We start from the raw sequence: 25,482 nt of genomic DNA on the forward strand, positions 1-25,482 counted from the left end.
GAACATCTGTGAAGAACTGGTTAGATTTATACCTATATAATCTTGATATTTGAGCCTCTATTTTGAGTTGACAGAAACCCCTCAAAATGCAGGGACTTCCATCTCATTGGGGTTCTATCATTTCTGCTCCAACCTTTCTGTCTGCCATCTTTTACTGAGACCTTATAATGTGCAAAGTGCTGGAGATGGAGTGAAGGAGAGGAAAACAGTGTGAGGAGGTGGAGATAGATAAATGGGGCTAAAGGGGGTACCTGGGTAGCTCAGTCAGTAAGTGTCAGACTCTTGGTTTTGGCTCAGGTCATGATCTCAGGGTCATAAGATTGAGCACTGTGCTGGGCTCCACACTCAGTAGGGAGTCTGCTTGAGATTTTCTTCCTCTTCCCCTTCCCTTACCCCACTCACACACTCTCTCTCTCAAATAAATAAATGAATCTTTTTTTTTTTTTAAATGGGGCTAAAGTAGGACCGAAAAGGAAGGTGTCATTTGTTCCACCTGAAGACATGTTGGCATGCAGATTTCCCAAACTGCTCTGTGGCCTTGTTCTAAAACATCCTGGATGAAATTCTCTTCTATTTGCTTTCCCTGTAAGTTTCTTTTCTTCTTTAGAGCTCTCCAGCTACACATTTCAAGTGCAGGCTAATCAGGTTTCAAATCACATCAGCAAGCTCCCTTAAATCTTGTTTAAAATGGGGGGGGGAGTGTCCAGACTAATGGAGTGAATGAGTGAAAGCTCGTTGAAGCTAATGCTTTTAGTTCTTGCATTCTTTTTACTGGTGTTCAATAATCATCCACAAGTCACAAAGCAAATTCACTTAGGATTTGTATTTAAACTACCTCAGGCACAACTTTCCTATTCTTGGGGAAGGTGTTACCATAGAGGACTCCTCACTGGAACATGTGGGGAGGAGATTGGATTCAGAAAGCACCAAAAGACAGAAATTGTCAGTGCAAATGATCGTCATCAACTATCTATAGAATAGCTACTTATGCGCCAAACCCCATGCTGAGCACTGGGAACATACTCATGACCAAAATGGGCTTGATTGGTTCCCTCATGAAGTCAGCACATGTCTCTCATAATATCTTCACTGGCTTGGGTTTGCTTCAGGCAAACTCCATGTCCTGTTCCTCTTCACAACACTCAACAATGCCTATCTTTTAGATCCCATGAGGGGAAACAAGTGCTTTCAATAGCTTGTTGACAAGTGGGCACCATTAAGGATGCTCTACAAGTCCTATCCTTCACCATGAGTAGGTTCAAACTTACCTGCCCAAAGCTTTGGGCAGAATAAAAAAAAAAAAGAGAGAGAAGAAGAAGAAGAAGGAGGAGGAGGAGGAGGAGGAGGAAGAGGAGGGAGGGGAGGGGGAGGAGGAAGAGGAGGGAGGGGAGGGGGAGGAGGAAGAGGAGGAGGAGGAGGAGAAGAAGAAAGAAGGCAAATTAAAAGGAAGAAAAGACAAATGTCAGCTTTGAGACTTCTTGGTTCCATCTGGAGTTGAAGTTTTTGTGGGTTGGACCTTCCTATCTGGAGCAAGGTGGGTTCTATGTGCCCTGAACATTATTGCTCTTTCTGTGTTCTGTGAGTTCATTGACTTACTATAGTGATGAATTAAAGGAAAGAATATAGATTTAGATTCTACTTCTAAAACTCACTTGCTATGTCCTCAAATAAGCTATTTGGGGACATAATTATCTTCTTCTGTTAAATAAGAACTTTGAGTTAGGTGATTTAACTCTTGGAATCATGGATGTTTTTAGGAATCTATTGAAAGATGTGGACCCATTACCCAGGAAAAAGAACAAGGTAAACACACATGCGTACACGCATGCACACACACACACACACACACACACACACACACACACACTCATGATTTTGCACACAATTGCAGGAACTCATGGAGTTCAAATACATTCGCAGGAAGCCTGATTAGAAGTTCTTTAATACCCAGTATTGCCTGGGATATTCAAAATTTTTACACTTTCACATTTTTTTTCCAGATTTCAAATTGATTCCCAAATGATGAGAAAGCAGCTCTCTAGGTGGTAGGAAAAATGTTTTAGTATAATTAGAAATACTCTCTACCAGAGGAAATCTGCAACATTTTGATCAATTAAAGGATTTTGATAAAATGATCAATGATTTTTCATAAAAGTCATCAAAATAAATTGTATTGTTTGATTAAAGGCAGCATTGGTGAGACAGGTGTTTTGTTGAAGATGTTTATACATTCTTATTAAGAAGTCATGTTGTCATAGATCAGAAAGAGAACTGCATGGAGGGTTTAAAGAGTAATAGGGAGGTGTGCTTGGGATGGAGAAGAAGTGGACATTTCTCAGAAGAAACAAAAAGGAGGAGAAAGCCTGAATGAGGCACATGCCATGTATTGGATGATACTAAAACAGAATTTTCCAAATCATCTTTAAGAAACCCTAGACCCTGAGACAGTGAGGAAAACAAAGTGCTCCACACTAAAATAACTTTGGGAAGTTAGTATATATATTATATACTTGTAGAACACATTTCAGAATACAAATTGGAGACTCTGAGAGTCATTTAGGGAGAGAAATTTACTAATGTTGTTTAAGCCCCATTTTCCATATTTATCAGATAATGGAATACATTTTTATCCCTTGCATCAGCTATTGAGACCAGTCTTGCTCAACACACTTTCAGAAACACATTTTGAGATGTCCTAGGGAAGAGAAAATTAAGAATTAATTTTGACAACAACAATAACAGCAAAATGATGAATTGAGAAATCATCCATTTGGGAAGCAGACCAAACAACGATATGTGGTGTGTGTGGGAAAGTTGACAACATTTTCCTGCTAGAGTAGAGGGGTGAAATAATATAGTTATTCATCTTCCACACTAGGTGTTTATAGAAAAGGCATAGCAGGACTTAAATATAAAGTACATTGCATACGAAATGACAGAGCATTTTTGTAATTATAAGATGTCCCTATAGTGGATGACCTTGGAATGTGAAGATGTTTCTGAATTTTTTTAAGCATTTCTGTGGCCAAAAAGACTGAAAAAAGGCACAAAGTCCTAACCATTGTGAACAAGTTACAGTGATGATGCCCCTTGGGAAATCTGATATATTGCCTAGGAAATCTGATATATTGCCAGAGCAGTAGAGCCTGATCTATCAGCTCTGTGAACGATGGAAGACAGCACTGCCTTTTGAACTTGGCCAGGAATTACATAAGGGTGGGCTGTTGATTCAAGGCATCAAGAGACTTCATGCTGCCTGAGTAGGAGAGGTGAGTTGATGAGTTTCCACTCTTTGTTTCTGATGACATTTAGGGAGAGGCTGCCACACAGATATTAGTAGCTAATGTAATAATAATATTGTTGATAGGTATCATTTCTTGCACTTTTAGTACGTGTGCGACACTGTCGTGCAAGTTGATTATCTCATTTTATCTTTATTGTTTTTATGGGTCGGGTTCCACTGTCTCTGTTTTATAGAGGAGAATACTGAAACTTTAAGAATAGAAATGCTTGCTCACGACCAATGGTTGAGAGAGCCACAACTGAACCTACTCTTCTAACTCTTGCTTTGGAGTAGACGGGAGTTCTGAGAATGGTGATTTTGTGTTTAGCTCAGTGACCATGGAGATCTTTGATTACGGAAGGATGCTACTCTAACCTCAGTATATAGCATGCACTTTATGGCCTTGAGGAAATCTAATGTGAACTTGGTTGCTATGAGACCAAGTCATGGGTGAAGAAATTGGTCATAGGATTGAGGTTGAAGACATGCTGTTTCTAGAGATTTTGTGGAGCATTTGAAGAAGTGAAGAAAGGAGGTCCCAGGAAACATCTGGCTAATCAGAACACTGATACATTGATACTGTAGGTGTTTCAGAGAAAATGAAGAAGTCTGCCTCATTCTCTACTGGGAAAAGATCATCAGAGTCAAGTCTGTGTTAGTCCTCATTGTGGATTTTGAGGTGAGGACATTGAAGATAAATAAGACCTTCACAATCTCACAAGTGATTGGACCGGCAGTGTAGGTGGAGCTAACAGACTTTTGGTTCAAAAGAGCCATCTTCTTTGTAGGAGTCTGGAATTGTGCAAAGGGTTTTAGCTTTTTTTTTCTTCTCTGACACTAGACCAGACCGTACCACAATAGCAGAAATAGACTGCAGGATGTGTTTGACAATTTAGATACAAACATGCAGTTCATTTAATTTACTAAGGATGCTATATGGGATGAAGTGATGCTGTGTTGAATCTTTGACTTGGGTTTTTTGAAGGCCTCCCAGATAAAAATGTTTATTGCCTGACCCTAAGGGCACCATTTATAATCCATTCAATGTACAAGGTGGCCCTGGTCCTGACATGGTCAGAACACCATTCTGGAATGGAATAGGACAGAAGAAAGATGAGTCATTTCCTTCTTCTTATAGCTCTTATCTGGCCACAGAGAGGACTGGGTTGCAGCTGCAGAGTAATTTTCAAAATTCTGTAACATCTCAAATGATTTGGGATGAGGTGAGGGGAGAGAAGCAATATTTAATTGCTTATATCCTTTTGTATTTTTTATTATATGGTATAATGGGATGAGTAAAAAATTCAGCCCCATTAGTATAGCATGTGGTTAGATTATTATATTTTACAAATGTCCCCACTGGAAACCAGAACATTGGGAAAAAAAAATAGGGTCTAGCCCAGAGAACTTTGATATCAATTTGGTTTTGGATAAAATGTATATGTGTAGGAAAGAAACCATTAAAAAATTAGAGAGCTCCAGTCTGGATGGACAAAGTTTTATACACTATATACTTTCTCTGAGAAGCTGCTGCTTAGAGAAAAACCAGAACTCTTTGAGAAACATTTAAAAGACGACTTGATTTCAGTCCGCTCTGGTCTCTTTTCCCAGATTGATACATGTGGCCTCCTACATTTAAAATGAAAAGTACTCAGACAATCCTAATCACGTTGTCAGTCAGCCAGTCATCTGCTGAAAGGGGCTCCTTCACCTTTAAGGATGCATGTACAATAGTGATATGTAAGCAGCTCAAAGACTCAATACCCCTTTTTTCTGCAAAGCAAGGCTGGGTTAGGAAAAAATCAATATGTTGGAAGTAAAGGTCAGACTAGGAAAAGTGACATGAAACAGAACTAAGGGAACAATATCCTTCATGAAGACTGTTTGAAGTTTCTTTTACCCTTGTGTTAGCTCCAGTGCAAATATATTTTATCCTAGAACAGAAGGCTGTATTCTTGAGGAAAAGTCATATTTTAAATATTTATCTATTTGACAGCATCCTTATTGCATATTATCTTTGTCCTATTGACTAATACTCAAAAAGAATAGGATATACTTGAAAGTATCCGTTGCATGTGAATTGGAGTTGCCAGATTTTTTTTTTTTTTCCTTGTAGGGAATGGGATTCGAACACACATATGCATTTGCCTACCGTTTTCAACAGTTCTCAATTTACTTTTTCAAGTGGGCCAGATGTACTACTATAGTCCTTAAAAGGGTCAAGACCATCTCCTTATTTCCCCACTCTCTGTACTTATTGCTTGGGTATAGCTTTAAAGTAGCCCATGAACCCTTTTCACTCTTGCAACACATTTACCCACAATTAACAATCAAGCCGTCTTCCCTTCATTCAGGCAGCCATTCTCCCCGGCCTCATTTTCCCTGCCTCTCTCTTGATCCACCATTGTGCCGAGAGCTGTTTGTGCCATCTCAATCCGCCCCCCTCACCAGCCGCACAAGGATTGTGGGGGGAAGAAAGCGTCCAGCATTCAGATGCTGAATAGCAAATTGCTCTTGAGTGTCCTTGCTTCCCCCGGCTCCCCCCCTTCCCCGGGAAGGACCAGGGGGGCGCTGAAAGCAACCATACATTTTGTTCAGTGCTCTTGAAAACAAGCGTTTCACACCTGAATCCTTTCACGGCAGCCCAGAAGCACCCCTTCAAACCACTTAATTGCCAATTGCTTCAGAGCTCCTTGTAAAAGTCCATTATGTCGGCCAGCTCCATGGCGGAGACAAAGTATGCGAAATGAAAAAGTCCTCCTTCTTCCAGGGCCCATGCGGCATTAAATATCCCCAGATCACTGGTTGTCTTGTTGTTAACAGGCCGTGATTGGCTCCCGTTGGAGGTATGCACAGAAACCTTCTAGCATTATTTGAAAATGAAAGACGCAATTTTCCTTGCATTCTTTTTCAAAATAAGATAAAAATAAAGAGGTACCAGGCGTACCCAAGAAAAGGATCTTCACTCATTCATTTTGTAGCGCTGGGAGCTGGGCTGGGAGGTGGGGGGACGGGATGGGATGAGAAACACCTATAATTACACACCTAGCAAGATGGAGTCGCCCTTCAGTTTTGGTTTTTCATTAGGCTGGAAAGATTAAAGTGTGTACAAATTCTCGAAGTTAAGAGGCTCTATCCTTGAAGTCCAAAGAAACTCACAATAAGATATTCCATGAGAAAAGAATGCTCACCTTGAATACAATGGAGCTGAATGTTTATTCACTGGAGAGCTTTTTCCAAGTTGCAGTTGTGGAAATTGATTTTCCAATGACTTAGTTCTTTTGGAGGCCTCTCTGCAGCCCCTTCCCCAAGTCTTTACCATAATTAGCAATCAATTTGATGAGGAACCACACCTGGGAAGCATCTGAGACATGAATGAAGTTTTTGGAGAAATACATTTCTTGCTGTATATTTCTCACTCTGAGGGGAGTAGGGCTGTCCATGTGGGGGAGACATCTTAATAAAATATGATGGAGGCAGATAGCCAACAGGGCTGATGGGGGAGGCAGGGGGTCAATTTATCAGGACAGTTCAAGGTATGTGCTTTTTAGTAGACATTCTGGGTTCCTTGACCCCATGGTTCTCCTGACACTTTGAAAACCAGGGACCAGATTCTGGAGGAGTTTGAATAACATGGAAGCCTGTCTTCTGGTATCTAGGATGGGTGTGTGTGTGTGTGTGTGTGTGTGTGTGTGTGTGTGCTTTAAATGCAATTGTGTTCCTTTGCTTCCAAAAGGGAGCCATTTAATCTGATACTTTTGATCTTCATTTCCTTGTAGGGTTCAGCACTTTCCTCCCTGTAAAGAGCCAAAGGGAGAGTGAAGTTACAGAGGAGGAGGAAGTATGACTTAATTCTAAAAAAAAAAACAAAAAAATTGTGTAAATTTGTGTTTCTATTTTGAGCCAAACAACTACCCTGATTGTGCCGAAGGATGTGTTGTCTTTCTTATCACGTATAAACTTCCTTTCATTGAATGAACTTCATTCTACTGAATGAACTTTCCCTGGATAGCACAATTTTTCTGTTGTCTTTATTGGTCCTGATGTACGTGTTGGGATTGCCCTATGACTCATATCTGCCACTTCTTGTCAAAATATCAGTCTAAGCTTGCTCTTGTGACTTTTGTGGCTAAATCATCAGTCTTTCCCCCTTCCTGCCACGATGGGCCTTTAATTGTGTAGGCCATGGTCTATAATATGTAGTGATCATGCCCTGCTTCAGACTTGCAGGGGTGTAGGGCCCAGAGGAATGAAAGATATATTTTTGAAGTGGGGGATGCATCCTTGCTAGTCTCTCTATATCCAAGGAATTTTAAAAATTAATTGTAAATTATTTAATGAATTTACAGTGTCCTTTTAGTTTCAGATATACAATAGAGTGATTCAGCAATTCTCGGTATTACTCAGTGCTCATCATGGTAGATGTACTCTTAATCCCCTTCATCTATGTCGCTCACCCATCTGCCCTCCTCCCTTCTGGCAACCATCAATTTGCTGTCTTTCTTTCCTTTTTTTTTTTTTTTTAAGATTTTATTTATTTATTTCACAGACAGAGATCACAAGTAGGCAGAGAGGCAGGCGGAGAGAGAGAGAAGCAGTCCCCCCGCAGAGCAGAGAGCCCAATGTGGGGCCCGATCCCAGGACTCTGGGATCATGACCTGAGCTGAAGGCAGAGAATTTAACCCACTGAGCCACCCAGGTGCCCCTGCTGTCTTTCTTTAAGTCCATTTTTTGGGTTGTCTCTCTCTTTATTTGTTTGTTTTATTTCTTAAATTCCACATATGAATGAAATCATATGGTATTTGTCTTTCTCTGATTTATCTCACTTAGCACAATACTTTCTAGGTCCTTCGATGTTACTGCAATGGCAAGATCTCATTCTTTTTATGGCAGAGTAATATTCCATTCTGTTTAAATACCACATTTTGATGCATTCATCTACGGATGGACACTTGGATTGTTTCAACAAATAATCTGATTGAAAATGGGTAGAGGACTTGCATAGACATTTTTCCAAAGAAGACATACGGACACCTAACAGACACATGAAAGGACGTTTAACATCATTCATCATCAGGAAAATACAAATCAAAACCACAACGAGATATTACTTTATACCTGTCAGAATGGCTAGAATCAAAAAGACAAGAAGTAACAAGTGTTGGTGAGGACATGAAGAAAAAAGGAACCCTTGTGCCCTGTTGGTGGGAATGCAAATGGGTGCAGCCTCTGTGGAAAACCATATGGTGGTTCCTCAAAATATTAAAAGTAGAAATATCATATGATCCAGAAATTCCACTTCTGGGTATTTACCTAAGGAAAATGAAAACACCAATTCAAAAAGATACATGCATCCCTATGCTCACTGCAGGATTATTTACAAAAGCCAAGATATGGAAGCGTATCTAAGGATCTTTAAGTTGGAAAGCTCATCCCAGAGCTCCTAGACCTCCTTTTCCAAGAAAGATTCCCCCACTATTGTGTCTTATCAGGGGTCATAGATATAACCTGTAAACAGCAAGAATGATTTTCACCCGAGGTATTTCTTTAGTTTTCTTTCTTTCTGCTCTTCCTTTTGGCTTCCTTTTTTGTTTTTGTTTTGTTTGTGTTTACTTGTTTGGTTTGCTTCTTTTCTCAATCTCCTACCGGGTTATTCTGCAGAAAAGTTTCCAACAGATCAATTTATTCTCTTAACCATCTAGCAGATCTTCTTATGTTGTAGGATGTATGTACATTAGAACCTGTGATGTTGTTAATGCCAGTATGAACATTGTATGCACCAAAGTAGTGAAAGAGAGGAAAGCAACATTTTTCCCCTCCCCAACCAAAGCCCATAAATAAGGGAATCTGGATAAGATACTTCTTAGTCCAGGAAGCCTCAGGACAATACCTAAGCATAGCAAGGTCAGCAGACCAAGGTCTATGTGCCAAATCTGGGCTGCTATTTATTTTTGTAAATAAAATACCATGGGAATATAGCCACACCCTAAGTTTATATATATTGTCTCTGGCTGCATTCACTTCGGAGTTGAACAATGGCAACAGAAACCATCTGGCCCCCAAATCCCAAAATACGCACTCTCTGGCCTTTTTGCAGAAAATGTTTGCTAACCCTTACAATAAAGAAAAGGAACTGCTGAGACCTCTTATAATACATTCCACACAGGAGGACATGAAACATTTGCTGAAGACTTAATCAGATACACTTTTGTTGGGAGTCTGATCTTTATGGGCTGGGAGGAAAGCACTGAGATAAACCACATAAGCATGGATGATGCATGTTTAATGAAATTTTATTTAATTAAGGACTGTTTGCACGTTTGTCTCTCCTGGTAGATGACGATCTGTGAAGACAAGCACATCCTCTTCTTTGTAACCTGTGACTATGTCTGTCAAACACTTGCCACTCAATATATGTCGGTCATGTTGGCATTTTTTTGAATGAATGTTCTTTGTGATTAAAAAAAAAATATCCTAAAACCTCTAGGCCCAGCTCTTTGGAAATGCAGATCATGAAGCAATGAAACAATTCACTGGTAGTTATTTTTGAGGTGTGCCCATTAGATCACTCTATTCTGGACATCGCAGAGGGATTTTGATTTCTGAGTGAACAATTGCTTGCTTTTGAAATGCATTTTCTTCTTCCCGTTGTCTTCATTTTATTCCACTTACTCCAACTTTCTGGCACTTTTTGAAAAGAAAGTTGATGATTTCTCTTAAGGACTAGGTTTTCTATAATTGCTTTCGCAACAAAAACACCTTTTTATTATTCCGCAAACAATTTATTTCCCTTGATAGAGCCCTGCTTCCTTGTAGTCAACATATTCAATAAGACAGCTGCTTTTTCTGCGATCCCTTGGCACAGGTGTGCCAAACTCCTTTGCCACTTACCTGGTAACATTTGTCGAGACAAATAGTGGCATATTTAATCCAGTCTTGCCAATACCTCCTGGTGCCAGATTTGTAATCTTGCATTATTTGGGGGCTACTCTGGCCATTTCCAGAAAGAGACAATAGAGAAGTTTTCCTTTTCAAGAAAGAACAACTGTTAATTGGCAGAAAGAGAGTGGCTGAATTAACTCCCCTTGGCAGAAAGGAGTTCATACCTCTGGGAAATTTTAAACCAAAGAAGTTTCCATCTGCTGAACATTGTTTGCTCCTCTATCTGTAGCCCAGAGAAAGTTGCCCACATACGGCTAGATTACAACGTGCTTTCACACACACACTATGGTTTTGGTCAATGCTCGGATTTCAGCTATTGCAAAGAAGAAGACCTAATAATTTTGAATGTTCTGCACTCTACATGTTAATATTTAATTTAATATTCAGGTATGTATATTACTTAATTTAGTATTAATGATTGTCCTGGTAGGATTGATTATATATTCTATCTACTTTGCATTTAATAAAATCTGGGTTGGTATTAAGCTTCAACATGTGGTCATTACAAAATATTGATGTCACATAGACTTTACTCTTTGTTCTCTGATCGCTTCATTATAATAATAACAGTAACAACAAGGATGATAATAATGATTGGTTACAATAGATCAACCACTCACTATGCTCTGATATGTTATATGGATTAGTTTATTTATTTCACTGGGAACCCTGTGAGTATATGATATTATTATACTTCCTACCTGAGAGGGAAACTGAGGGTCAGGAATTTCAAGTGATCGCTTACAGTTTTACAGCAGACCAGCATCAGAGGAGACATGTAAACATAAACTCTTGGGTATGTGATACTGAAACTAGATCCTTCATCGCTATACCCAGAGTGTATGCTATATAGGATCCCTGAATGAGCTCATCCACACCCCTGGCTTCAGCCTTAAAGTATATTGATGACATTTCATCCATGTCATTGCCTAGAATGTTCTGCTAAGGACAATCATATTATCTATGCAGATGAAGAGACGTCTCTACTCATGCTCAGATTTGAACATGTCATCTTCTTCTCAAACATACTTCTTTATTTTATTAGGACGATAATCGACATCTTCCATCTAACTGCCCCAGTGTGAAGGCCAGAGGCTCTCTCAGTCCCAGCTCCCCCACTATCTCTGAAAGATCGCCGATCATACCATCAAGCCTTCTTTATTTCTTCTTGAATCCGTCTCTCCCTCTTGTCTCCATTGCCCACACCTTAAGTCACAGTTCGTCCCTGCTCAGTGCCTGCCATCACTTTCTACAGGGCTCCTGTCTCCAACCTGGGTATCTGGAAATCCAGTATCTGCACTGGAAGTGATGTGATTTGTCTAAAGATGATTCTGACACCATTGCCTGCTGTTGAGAGTTGTTCAGTGGTTCCCACTGCCTGAAGATCTTCTGAACCCAACACACAAGGCCCATTATAATCTGGAGCCTCTTCACTGGTCCTCTTCACTATGGATCTTCTTGTGTCTTCCCCATGCTAGATAGCAGGCCTCTCCGAGACAGCAGCCTCGCACTGCTGAGCACCCAGACTGGGGCCTGGCATACAGCTGGTGCTTAATAAGTGGTTGTTAAATGAATGAGCATGCTCTTAGTTAAAAGATTCCATCAAGAATGGTTACAACTTCATATTCAAGGTCTGTAGTATGGAAAACATATTGAGCTAATTTTGGTTTCATGAACCAGATAGAAAATTTCTGTAGGCCTGTTATTTCCTCCCTCCTACCTCCTTCCCCTTCCTTCTTTCCTTCCTCCCTCTCTCTATCCCTCCCTCTCCGTTCCTCTCTCTCTCTTTTCTTTCTCTCTCTCTCTCTTTCTTTCCTTCCTTAGCTTACATTTATTGCATACTCACGACTGGCTAGTGGAAGATGAAAGGTAGGAACATGGAACACATAATGAGATGATATATGCCAAAATCCTTTGAAAAGTATAAAATGTCATAGAAATGTCAAAGTGGGTGATGATGATGATGATGTAATCCTAGCTTCTTGGTTGCAGGTCCATTATTTTCCAAAATTGTTTGCAAGTTAACAAGCCATTAATCCGAATCTCCAAGTCCTTGCTTACTCTCCCTGACCCATTCTTCTAGGACTTGAGTAGATGATCACTCACAGAACATTAAGTTAAATCCATTTTAAGGCAAATGCCTGACTTTGAAGCAAAATATCCTTTTTTATTACTTAAACCAAAACCAAGTTGCTTTTGTTGTTGTTTGTTAAAGTAGTTGTGCCTCATCCCTGCTCCGCAGCTGTGAAGGTTGCTTCTTCACAGGCAGGATTTGGCATTAAGTGTAGAGAATGGCTTTGGCAGACGTAGCTGAACGGACTTCAACTTGAGTACTGGCGGCTTCTCACATAGAAATTCCCAAAGCTATTCTTTACAGGCCTCACAAATCTAACAGTAAAGTGATTAGCTGATGAGAAACATCTGCCTTAGGGCCTAGTGAAGATTCCATAGAAAGTTCTACTTTCTACCCTGCAACTTTATATGGGTTTCCCCTACTAATCTTTATCACGGGGAAAACCCTTGAAACAGTCCCTCCCAGTTTCATCATTTCATAATGGGCTTTCACATACCGTCTCTCTTAGCAGAACCAGTTAGATTGTCTTGCTGTTGGAAAGAACAGAAAGGTCATTGAAGACGATGGCATTAACCCCTACTCCATTATTGCTATAGGATGTGCAACTTTGGGTCTCATTAGGAGTCAACATAGAGAATGTCAAAAAGAGAACCTGTATTCATTGCAAGACTATTTAAGTATTTACAGACATTTATTTAAAGAAATACGAACACTGTATGTTTGATAATTTTAGAATTTCTTCTGAACTGTAGAGAGGAAAGGGATTTTTTTTTTAAAGTATAGTTGACCTGGGGCGCCTGGGTGGCTCAGTGGGTTAAAGCCTCTGCCTTCGGCTCAGGTCATGATCCCAGGGTCCTGGGATCGAGCCCCACATCGGGCTCTCTGCTCCTCGGGGAGCCTGCTTCCTCCTCTCTCTGCCTGCCTCTCTGCCTACTTGTGATCTCTGTCTGTCAAATAAATAAATTAAAAAAAAAAAGTATAGTTGACCTACTATAACTAAAGTATAGTTGACCTATAGTTGACTTAGTGTTCTATTAGTTTCAAGTGTACAATGCAGTGATTTGACAATTCTATACACTGCACAGTGCTGGCCACGATAAGTGTCCTTGCCATCTGTTACCATACAAAGTTATCATGATATGATTGACTATACTCCTGATGCTGTACTTCTCAGCCCTGCGACTTATTTACTGTATAATTGCGGAAGAAAAGAAACTCAGCTTACTAACTCAGCAGTATATCCAGTCCAACCCAAGACCACACACATAGGGATTAAAGAAGATGCACAAAAATCAACCAATATAAAAACCAACCACGACTGGACAGAAAAGAAAAGAATGGCCAAATCCTTGTTAAGTGTTCAATTCAGACATCAACTTCAAATTTAGGATCCACGTTTTCCAGCTAAAATGGAAGATTTAGATTTCACGAGGAATGAAGAATGAGGAGCTATTAATGAAGAAAGACAAATTCTACAGTTAAGGGAGCTGGAGTTATATTTCTAACACCTATTGAAGAAGCCCCATGTTATACTACATCTTGCAGAAAGGAGTGCTTCTTTCTGGTGATGCATATTCTACACCCCCGCTCTCTTGGTAGGAAAAATCTAATTTTAATGTGTGCTTAGGCATGTGGTGTTTATGGGAAAAGTTGTGTGTGTGGGTGTGCACATAGCTACCCAGGAGGGATCTGAAGTATGATTCAAATTTCAGAAGGTTTTCCTACTTCTGAATATCAAGGAACCAAAACAGGCAAGTAGATGAATCTACTTACAAGCCAAGAAAAGCAACAAGGCATTTTCATATCACAAAAGTAGGGTAAATTTTTGCCATGAATTATTTAAGAAATACTTTCCATCCCCTGAACAGATGATCTAGTTCCTGTCCTAAATTAGCAGTTTCCTTTTAAAGACTAGATGAAGGGTATTTTGATTCAAGACAAATGAAAACCAATCAGTAAGTTTTCAAATCTGACAGCTCTGCCATCTTTAACATCAGAGAGACTGGTACAATATATTTTTTTATTTTAATTTTTAATTAATTTTTAATTTTTTAAAATTTAATTTATTTTTAATATTTAATAAGTTATACTGTTCAGGTATGGTACTATACCTAATCAATGTAGAAAAGCTAGGTTTTATAATTTAATCTTAATTTTCTAAAAATACACAAAAGGGATAAACGTATAAATTTTCAGAACCATATTATCATCATTTACTATTTATACAGTCCTGATTTCTGTTGAATTTTGGAAAATGTGAGATCTCTGTCTGCTAATGAATTAAGATTCCAAAATAACTGCAGGACAGCATCCTTTGGAGGCCAATTTCATGATCCTTCCTGGCCTCTGAATGTTGACCTGTTGCCCTGAGATGAATGAGTTGACAGGAGAAAGAGAAGGAAGAAAGAATCCAGCCCTGTACAGAGTCATGGCCTCAATTCTTGGTTTTGCTAGTTGGTGTAGGGAGTGGGAATTTGTTCTATGCCTTGATGTTTGTAATAGAAATCCCTGGGGTAGAATATAGACATGCAAAAGCTCAGATAAAAGCTATATGAGAGTTGCTTCATAAGTTTTGGTGCCCACTGGTACTTTTTTCCCAGTCCAGAGAATGGATAATTATCTTGGTTCATGGTGGGTGGTATCTCACTGCCAAATTGTTCTCTTGAGAGTGTAACAGCCTCAGGTTTTGCAGCTAATGGTCTGAAATTTTTGGACTAATTGATTTAGATTTGTAATACTTCTTTGTTTCATGTAAAAACTCTTGGTCTTAACACTGAAGGACCATTGTAGCCTTGCAGCTTTAAATTTTTGGTCTAATTGAATTAGATTTGCAATACTTCTTTGTTTTATGTGGAAACTTGTTATTATCATTGACAGACCACTGTAGCTTTGCAGATTCTCCCCGGGAAACTTATCTCTTTGTTCTGCAAAGCTTCCTGAAAGACAGTAAGCTTCAGGAAGGCAGGAAGCAAGCCCTCTTTCCTAGCCTTCTCTCCTTCGTCATGATGGAGCACAGTTATCTGCCTCAGAACATTTCAATAAGGCTTTGCTGAACTGAATCCTGTCCAGCAATTAGACATGAGAAACTGCCTGTCCGAGTGGAGAGAAAAGTAGAAATAGTACTCTGGCAACCATTGTTCAGGTTCTGTCTTTGCTGTTTATTGGTGATGTGATCTTGAGTAAATTATTTAATCTATCTTCAGCTTCATCTTTTTTCTTTTCTTTTGTGTGGGTGTGTGTGCACTGTGCCTATAAAATAGGAGTACCAGAAGATACCGACACTGGAGATAGAGTTATCAAGGCAATCATGGGAGAAAATGTATGTGTGGAAAAAAAAAAATGTGTCCTATATATAAGACATACTGGGCTGTAGAAATCCAAAGTCTAATTAGAACTACCCATTATCGTGGCAAAGTATTGAATTTCAGTGTTCTAGCTGATTCTCTGATAGGGATTGGGGATCCTGAGTCAGGCACCTCCCCTGAGTCCATGCTGCCCTAGAATTCATTTGTCTCATCGATGCTTAACCTGCTTCTCTCCAAGATTTCTTCCAGATGTAAATATCTTTTTTTCAAGCCCCAATTCCCTGATTTGTATAAATGAGAGATCATTTGTTCAGTTCAATGAGAGATATCCATTGCATTATATCTTTGTATGTTATTCAATATTTTAATTTATCCAAAAAAATAAAGGTCCGGATACATACAAAGTAAACAGGTTGCCCTGTCGCTGGAATTCTAGGCATTTGTGTTTTATTCCAGAGAATGTTCTGCTTTCTGGACTCATCCTGCAGAGATTCACTTCTAAGGAACTAAAACTCCGCAAGGTTCAGATAATAAAGCCATTGGGGGTGATGTGGTAGTGGCATGGCAGAGGGGATCGACTTTGATAAAGAAAGTTTCTTAGGGAGATCATTTTTATGATTGTTTCATTGTCAAGGTGGGAGAGTCCTGCCTCCCTTTCACTCCCTTTCACTCAGCTCAAGTGACTCATTTTCCAAGAGGTTTCCCCTGATGCTCCCTTCCATAGGCAGTTGAAGGGACCACTGCCCACTTTGTGCGCCCATTCTGTGCTCAGCAGAAATGTCTCTCACACCTCACCCAGCCATTCCCTGCACCACTTGGCTTCCATGCTTACTTCCCTTTACCTGAATTGCCCTTTAGGACAAGACCACATTCGTGGATAACATTTGGTTGACTTAATGAGGTTAGCTGGTTAAATGAATGGAGGACACAAAAATAAAATGATGTCCGGGGTAAGAAGGATGAGCAAAGAAGGAGTAACTGTGCTGAATTAGCTGAAGAGAATTGTAAAAGCAAGTTTTGGAGATGTTACAGAAAAAGCTGTGTGTTGTATGACCTCATGAAATCCATGCTGGGGATGAGTATCTGTGGGCAGGCCAAAATGCCTAATGTGACTTAGTCAATACCAAACAGGCTTCAAATGCCAAATTCGAAATTTTGACTTGAGAACGTTGGTGGGACAAGATGATTTATGCTGTTTAATGTATATTCCTATCCTGGAAGATGACAACAGGCACAAGTGTGATGTGGAACTTTATGAATCTGAGCAGGGCAAAAAAGGTGGCTTCAGAGATTGGTTCACACTGCTGGTAAAGCTGCAGGACTGTGGGTTGTGACAGATCTTGTTTGGGCCCCAATTCCCTCTGGCTGGGAAGCTTATGACAACTTCCTTTACTTAAACACCCTCAGCTTTATTTTCCCAATTTTAAAATGAGGTTGACAATAAAGGTCACTCCCTCAAAGCACTCTGAAGTTTGAATACAAAGGTCCATTTAAAGCACATAGACATCACCTGGTCGTAGTGGAGAAAAAGCAATACTTCATTTTTGTGCATTGGAAACATTGAAAACTTTGCAAGAACAGGATGAAATCATTATGCCTTGAGCCCTTGGACACCTGCTTGTGGGAACTTGAATCATGAAAATTTGCCTTTCTTTCTTTATTTATTCAAAATATTTATTGAATGTTTCAAAGCAGTGGGCTAGGTTCTATGAGTGATATAAGCACGTTATGTAAAAGTTTCCATTCCTGGGTTTCAGTGTCTTGCAAATGAATAAAGATAAGACATGTATATAAAACAGTGAAATTGGAAAAAAAAAAAACAAACAAACACCTTATATAATAAGCAGAGAAGCAGGGAAAAAAAAAAAAGGATCTCTCTCATGGGAGAGATCAGAAAGTCAAGTTTAAGTCCCAAACTCTTATTCATTTTCTAGGCTTGGGTTAGTCTTAATAACTTTCTGGCATTTGGCTTCCTCACCTGGAATGTGAGAATTTTGGTTTCTCCAATCTCAAGATTGCTGTTGGACCTGAGGATTCCAAGCTCAGTAGGGTCATTGCTGGCATTCTGACCAATAGTGGAGGTTTGACTTTTCAAGCACTCAGGGAATGATTTGTATAGAGTGGATACATTTTGGCCTGGTCCTGAAGGATGAGTGAGATTTCCCTGAGCAGAGAAGGAAGGGGGGTGGTCTTAGAAAATGTGGAGCAAAAGTGCAGAGGTGGACTGTGACAGGGTTTTATGGATTTTCTATGAAACTAGACTTGGAAGATTGGTCAAATAATTCGGTCTCAGATTTAAGTACTTTTTTTTTAAAGATTTTATTTATGTATTTGAGATAGATAGAGATAGTGAGAGAGCACAAGCAGGGAGGAGGGGGAGAGGCAGGCTCCCCACTGAGCAGAGGGCCCAATGTAGGGCTTAATCCCAGGACCCTGATCATGACTGGAGCTGAAGGCAGATGCTTAACCAACTGAGCCACCCAGTCACCCCATCGGATTTAAATAAGTTTTATTGAGAATATTTTCCTAACAAACACTAGCCTGGGTCTTTCACATATGTTACCTAATTTAACCTGCCAGCAATATGGTGTGATATGGGTATCATGAGCTCTCTTGTGCAGATGCTGTATGGGGACACATGCAGTTGACCACAGAGCCACATGGATAATGCAAAAGAGTGAAGTTCATTGTCTAGAGCAAAAGACATATCTGGGTTCAAATGTGGCCCATAGAGCACTCTTGTCAGCTTTCGGTGTGCGGAAATGGAAATTCAGAGAGTTTAATGAAACACTGTGGCCGTATCAAGCTTGGATTCAAATCTGGTATCCTGAATCTAAGTCTGGTGTTTTTTTCACTGCATGATCTTCCCACTAGAAACATTGGGAGAGAAGCCTGGGATGGTGGGTAGTACCTATATTGTAAATAGCCTTGAACATCTGCCCAAGGATTCAGATGTTTTTTTCAGTGACCCACTGAAGACTCTGAGCACAGCGGTAAAAAGAATCAAAGTGATACTTTGTGTCTGTTAGAGATGCAGGGTCATGAAGAAGACAGTACAGTTTAGGGGCTGTGTTCTAAGGATGGAAGTAGAGAGGTTGAATGGAAATGGGATGTGAGAAATGGATCACTGGATATTGATAGAGCCGAGGAGAGAAATCAATCAAAGGTGATGTGTTCCTGAGTAGTCAGGTCTTTCTTAGGCCACTCTCCCTGGACTACTTGAAGGCACTGACACATACTATGTGAACGGTTCAAGGGAAAAAAAAAAAAAAAAAGAATTACAGTCCTGTGATGGAATCTATGTTCAAGCAGCACGATTCACCAGATCGCAAACCAATTCCAGGATGTTCCAGGATGCTCCACTGTGTGCATCGATAACGGAGGAGGAGATGGGCTGATTCACAAATGTCTCTGCTAGGAAGATGGGGTGAGGCTTCAACTGGTAACACCAAAACACACACGAAAAAATAAGCCCAAATGGAGAGAACGTTTTGGTGTGGTAAGTGAACATAACTTTGTTGTGAAGGGCTTAGCTTGATGAGTCTGAAGGAGAAACTGGTTTTGTGTGTGTGTGATCTCATCAGTTTCTGTTTTAATGGGCTCTTTGCAATTGCTTATCTGCCAATACCCTGATTATACAGTTGCCCTTATAACCACAAATGGATACTTTTTTTTTCCCCTGCAGTGGAACTTCACAAATACTGTTTTGAATTTGAAACTGGAAGATCTGATGGATAAAACAAGCAATAAACGCCCAGATACATCTGACATGGTTAATTTAAAGCATTAAAAACTTAGTAATGGAATGAAAAAAATGGTAAACTTCAGTAAATTACTACTAATTAAAAATTTTTTGAGTATAATTAACAGACAGTGTTAACATTCAGGTGTATGTGCTCACTTACAGTGTAAGTTACCATTAATTTAAAAAAAATCTATTGAACATAGAAGTAAATCAATTGCTATTAATTTAAAAAATCTGGGGGGCCTGGGTGGCTCAATGGGTTAAGCCTCTGCCTTTGGCTCAGGTCCTGGGATCGAGCCCCAGGTCCTGACTCTGCTCAGCAGGAAGCCTGCTTCCCCCTCCCCCTCTGCCTGCCTCTCTGCCCACTTGTGATCTCTCTCTTTCTGTCAAATAAATAAATAAAATCTTTTAAAAAGTAAAAATCTAATGAATATAGCAGTAAATAGAGAATATAAAGTGGCCAACCCTTTCTGTTACCACCCACCAACAGTGTCAGTTCAAACCCAATGTTGGGCAAAAATTGAAAAAAATTGAAATGACCAATGTAGCTTTTAGCTCAATTTGAAAAATATTTATCTCAGTGTCCATCTTATTAAAACAGAAAACCTCTAAAAGCATGTTGGAAAGATAATGATTGCTCTCTTACCTAATGGGATCCTTAATTAGGAATGGTTCATATATGATACAATTAGAATATAGAAAAGCGAAACAGAAGGTAATGCAATATAAAAAGTACATCTACTGTGTTGCGTTTTTCAAGAGCTATCTGAGCTGGAATCCCGTTCAATGTATCATGGACCTCTCCTATTCCTCTCAATTCTGAAAAGTCCAGACAACATGTGGAAAAATATGATAATGTGGGCAAGTTTACCTCGTATTAAATATGGAATGAATCAACGTACATCAATTTCCCTACGTGGTAAGAAAAATCATGTTGACTGGTTTTTATTGAGTAGATATTCTAAGGTTAAAAATTGTGTAATACAAACTCTTAATCTGAATATTTGTGATTTTCTTTTCTTCTTCTTCTTCTTTTTTTTTTTTTTAAGATACTGCATGAAATCCTTCAACTTGAAGTATAGTGACAGAAGACAAGGTCCTGCCATCCAGAAGGATTGTGGACTGAAGAGAGATTGAAATTGGTGTGTAATGTTATTGCTTTTTTTTCTGTTCATAACTGCAAAGCCATGTGTTAATTGAGCAAGTCTGTATGCACACATGAGCTCCCTGTCGGGGTTGTGGTCTTGATGGGTCCCAGATCCCCTTGCTTTCCAGGTGGGTAACAGCCTGTGAGTCCATCTTTTGTGCTCTCTGTACCTTGATTTGGTAATGGTATGAGAAAACGGTGCAGGTCACAGTAGTATTTTCACAGCCCGAGTTAAATCTGATCATCTCGATTTTCTCATGAGGGTTTCTCCACTGACTTACTTCGATATACAATATTTCTTTTTCTAAAGAGAGCTCAGAATCTTTCCAAGCCTGACCCAATTAATCTCATCTGCATTTTTCTTTCTTTCTTTCTTTCTTTCTTTCTTTCTTTCTTTCTTTCTTTCTTTCTCTTTTCTACATGAGGTATTACATGGACCCCAAAGCATTGTTATCAAAGTAAGAAACACAAGCTTTGGATGTGATTTCGATATGATGCATGTGGGAATAAGCTCGCACAGTGACTACTTAGTACCATCTCTTATTTTTTAAATTTTTTAAATTTATTTTTAGCCTGGTATCCTGGATGGAGTGGGCTGTTTTCTTCACGCATTGCTCTTGTTCACATTTTTTCCTTTCTTTAAAATTGCTGAAGCTTGGCTGTTGCTCTTCGGTGTTGTTCGACACTTCTGGTCCGCAAAGGACTCCCAAGGGTAGAGGAGAGCTTCCTAAAGTTCTGAAGGAGAAAATTTAATCAGCAAAGTAATCATTTCTGCTGTGATGGAAAAAAAGGAGGCCAGGGTGAATGACAAAGCAGCTGTGGACCACCAAAAAAGTCAACTGGAATTGGAAGGAGGTAGACCTTAAAAAAAAAAAAAAAAATTGCTCCAAAGACATAGCTTTAAAAGGAAAATGAATCAGAAAAGAGCTCTGAAGTGCTAGAATGCAATGCCTAATAACTTTAAATAGTCCATTGGGTCTTCCGGAATTTTTTTTGTTCTTCTTCAAGAATAATCTGCTTACATCGTTAAGACCTCAGCTAAGCTCAGTAACACAAATTACCAGATGTTGTATCCCTGAGTTTTTCCATCAAAAGACCAACCACCAAGCTTGTTGAAAGAGAGAGGTCATTGTCCCTCCCTGGCTATAAAACTATTTTTGCAACTCCTAACAAATGAAATGAGAATACCTTTCAGCTGTCGAAGGAAACTATCTCCCTCTCCTTCCAAGTCTCCCTGTTTCGCTTTGTTATTTTCTAATAATGCACTCATGTGTAAGCTAATAATGTGAACAGAGGGAAAATGAAGAGACTTAAAAAAAAAAAAAGGAAAAAAGCAGAATGAATTAGGGCAATTGAGGTCGCTCTGTTTCATTTTTGCTGGAAGGATTTTAGCCCTAGTTTTTACCTTATCGCTTATTACACAATTTACGATAAAATGAGATGTGATTCCATTCTTATTGTTGTGCTATAGCCTATTGAACATGCATATATAGAATTCATTTCAGATTTAAACACTATCTTAATTATAAACTGAATAAAATGGACAACCTATCGGGTTCTCTAAATTGCATCGAACAAATAGTTTCATTTTTTATCACATTTCTACCGATGACATATTGGGTATAATAATGTTCAGGGAATATTCCATTTTTATGCAGTGCCTTAATTGGGCCAAAGTATTTCCCATGTGACAACTAATAGTTTGTTTCTGACTTACAAGTTTGAGGACTTGAACCATATGTCATGCCTCGCATTGTTTTTCACGATGCCCTGCTTCAACAACATTATCAGGAAATCTTTCTGTTTTAAAATCACCTGCAAATGATATAAATACTGCAGGATGAAAACATAGTAATTATATCGCATGTAACTTTATTTTTTTTAAATAATGTCATTGTTGTTTGTATTTAGGATTCATGTATAGAAACTTTTCCAACAAAAGCCATGCACCAAATTGGAAATATTGCAAGAAATATTCTAATTGGGTTTTAAAATGAAAGATGCATTTAAGATATAAAATGCAATTTTTAGAGAAAGCACATATGTGCACAAACTTAACAAGTTTAGTCTTATGTTCATACTTATGTGCTACGAACTCTGAAAATTGCTGTAAAGAAAAGTTATGTACTTTATGATTAAATTTATAGTTTAGTTATTTGGTGTAGTCTTTCAAAGTACAAGCTGAGTCAACATAATAATATAGGTCCTACTTGTCAAAATACAATACTGCATAGTCTATAAAAACATTGATTTATAGTCATAGGATATTTTACAAGACAGAATAATCATGTTTAGAAAAACTGTTAGAAATTGTAGGCAACATACAATTTTGTAATTAAACTTATATTTTAATATGTGTAGCATTTTTTGGAGAATTTCTAAGTTAAAATGACTTAAAGGTAATTTTACATATCAAGTAAGTAACTACTTCTGTGGCAACACAGGAAAGCAAAATAATTAGCACTTCGATGTTAATTGTTTATTAATGTGTTAAATTTTCCAAACTGGCCCCTTTACTTACTAGGTAGTTTTGTAGAGCACTCAAAGAAAATTTAATCTAATACAAATAAACACACACCCACATACTTTAGATTTTTGTCTTCTTTTAAAAGTTTCCATGCAGTATCTATTAAAAAAAAAAAAGAAAAGAAAACACCTGGTCAACTAGTCATTGAGAATAGAGCCTGGTATTTTCTGAACTTTGCACCTAGACCACAAAATAAAACCTTTGTCTTCTACGACCTGAGGGCCACCCTGTCCCCCAGTGTCCTCTTGCAGATACTTTTTTGAACAGTCCAAATGGAAGTCGATTCATTTCTCTCTTTTATTTTTACTTTAAGCTGGGGGTGGGGGGGTGGGGAGGATGTCCAACACACACATGCGCGCGCGCGCACACACACGAATACAATTTTTAGTCATTTTTTTCCATTTAAATGATTTGCTATCACAGTTAGTCCATCTTTTATCTCTAAAATAGTTTCAACCCTGTTAATGTGTGCATGTACTTTTTTCTTATCAGCCTTTCAGCAGCATTTGTGATTCATAGCAGCCATCAAAGTGATAATAAACTCATTCACAATACTAACAAACACGGGGCTCCCAGTTATTTACGAGGCAAATTCACTGCAAGGCTGGGCTGCGGAACAGGGGAGAATCAAGATGGTGTTGATTGATAAATTGACAGGTTAATTTACAAGTGGATAATAGGAGTTAGACCCAGAGGGAAAGAGGGAAGGTCTGGATTCTAGCTTGCTTGCACTGCCATCTGTCTTATACTCAGAAATCTGCAGGGCTTCTGGCCGTCAGGATCAAATACATCCGCGTTCTTCCTAACTTCAAGACAAAGACCTCCATTTACTGCTGTGCGATGGGCTTGTTGCCTTGGTTCTTCACGCAATTGACCCTCGATGTGTCAAAAACAGTGCCGCGTCCCAGTGTGTTTTAAAGTACCACTTAGAGCATGATTTAGAATGGTACTCTGTCAGCCTCGCAAAATAAACAGCGAGCAAAATTGTTTTCAAGACGATATTTCACCAATATTAATTGTTGCTTGATTGCTGATGGTTGTTGAAATGTACTCTTTCACGATTCGGGGGGCCCTTGATATGTCCTTGTTTTAGGGTCTGCGTCTTCCCCATCCCCCAATCTACCCACCTTTTCTTCTTTATCTCTGGTCCCTGACACTAGCTGGTTTAAGCTGTTTACAAGGAATGATAAAACAAATCCTATGCATCTCCTATCAACCTCCCCTCTTAATCTTGTTCTTCTAGAATTTTGTTTGTGTGAATTTTGAACATCTTGGAAAATTAAAAAAAAAAAAGTTCACCGAGTATTTTAGAAAATGGCGTATTTGTAGGTTTGTTTATTTTTCTCTTCCAAGGGAACGTTTTCTCTTACAGGTCAGCCATTTATGTTATTAGTTTTGGAGGAAAACTCAACAGCCAATTCTGTTGTCCTCCTCCACGTCTGGTATAACCGGAAAATTTCACCATCAGTTGTCAGAATAGTGCTCCTTTATTGGGCTCATGCCACTGTTAGATAGCGAATCTGTAACTATGGCCACTTGAGAAAGAGGCTAGGCTTTGGTCTTTTAAAATCAGCTGGTTGGAGACGGTTAGAAGCACTAGCCGTGCCCCGTGCCTCCCCGACAGCGGGCTTTTGGCTCTCGCTCACCAGTACCTATAATCAAGGGGGCTGAAATTCTCTGCTCTCGACCTGAACTCTTCTTTCCCATATGGCTACATTGTAAGCGAACACCCTTCTCAGATTTGAAAGTTCATTTACTGCCTAGCTTAATGTTAAAATTTGGTAGATTTGAACAAATACTGGGCAGTTCAAGATGTTTTGAAAGCAAATTCAAAAAGGCACAAAAGAGCATGTCTGCTCAGCTTCTGTAATTCATTACAAAGTGCCAACACTAATATTTTTAAACAGATTGTCTTCTATTCATCAAGGTACTAAAATGCACTATTAAAACTATGCCTTTAAGTTGAATAACATGACAAAGCCCATGGAAAATATCTGATCAAGAATGAATGTCAGAAAAATAAAAACAAATAACTTTGCATGCACGGAATTTTATGGTGTCACAAGGTTAAAAATGTCTCCTTAAAGGGTAAATATCCTTTGAAAAGAAAATGCATTTATGTGTGAATGGGAGGTTGAATGGCTCTCACTGCTTTGTTTAAAAGTAGACAATCATCTTTGTAATTTTTTGGCGAGTTGTATGTTTTTCAAAAAAGACTCATAAAAGATCATGATAAGTTTATATTTCAGATTCCTAATTTTTCTTGATGTGGTGGCTGTTTTATTAAAAGGATATCTTTTAGTCAGATAAGGATTTAAGTAGTGTTTAAACTCTATAATACACTCATTAAGCCTGAATTCTTTCTTCAGTCTGAAGCAAGGTATTTTCTTTTCTGAGGACTAGGAAATACTGCATTACATAATGTCTTTCTATCTAAAGACTTAATGACAAGATAAATC

The sequence above is a fragment of the Lutra lutra genome, chromosome 7 (genome assembly GCF_902655055.1).
Source record: "Lutra lutra chromosome 7, mLutLut1.2, whole genome shotgun sequence".
NCBI lineage: Eukaryota > Metazoa > Chordata > Mammalia > Carnivora > Mustelidae > Lutra > Lutra lutra.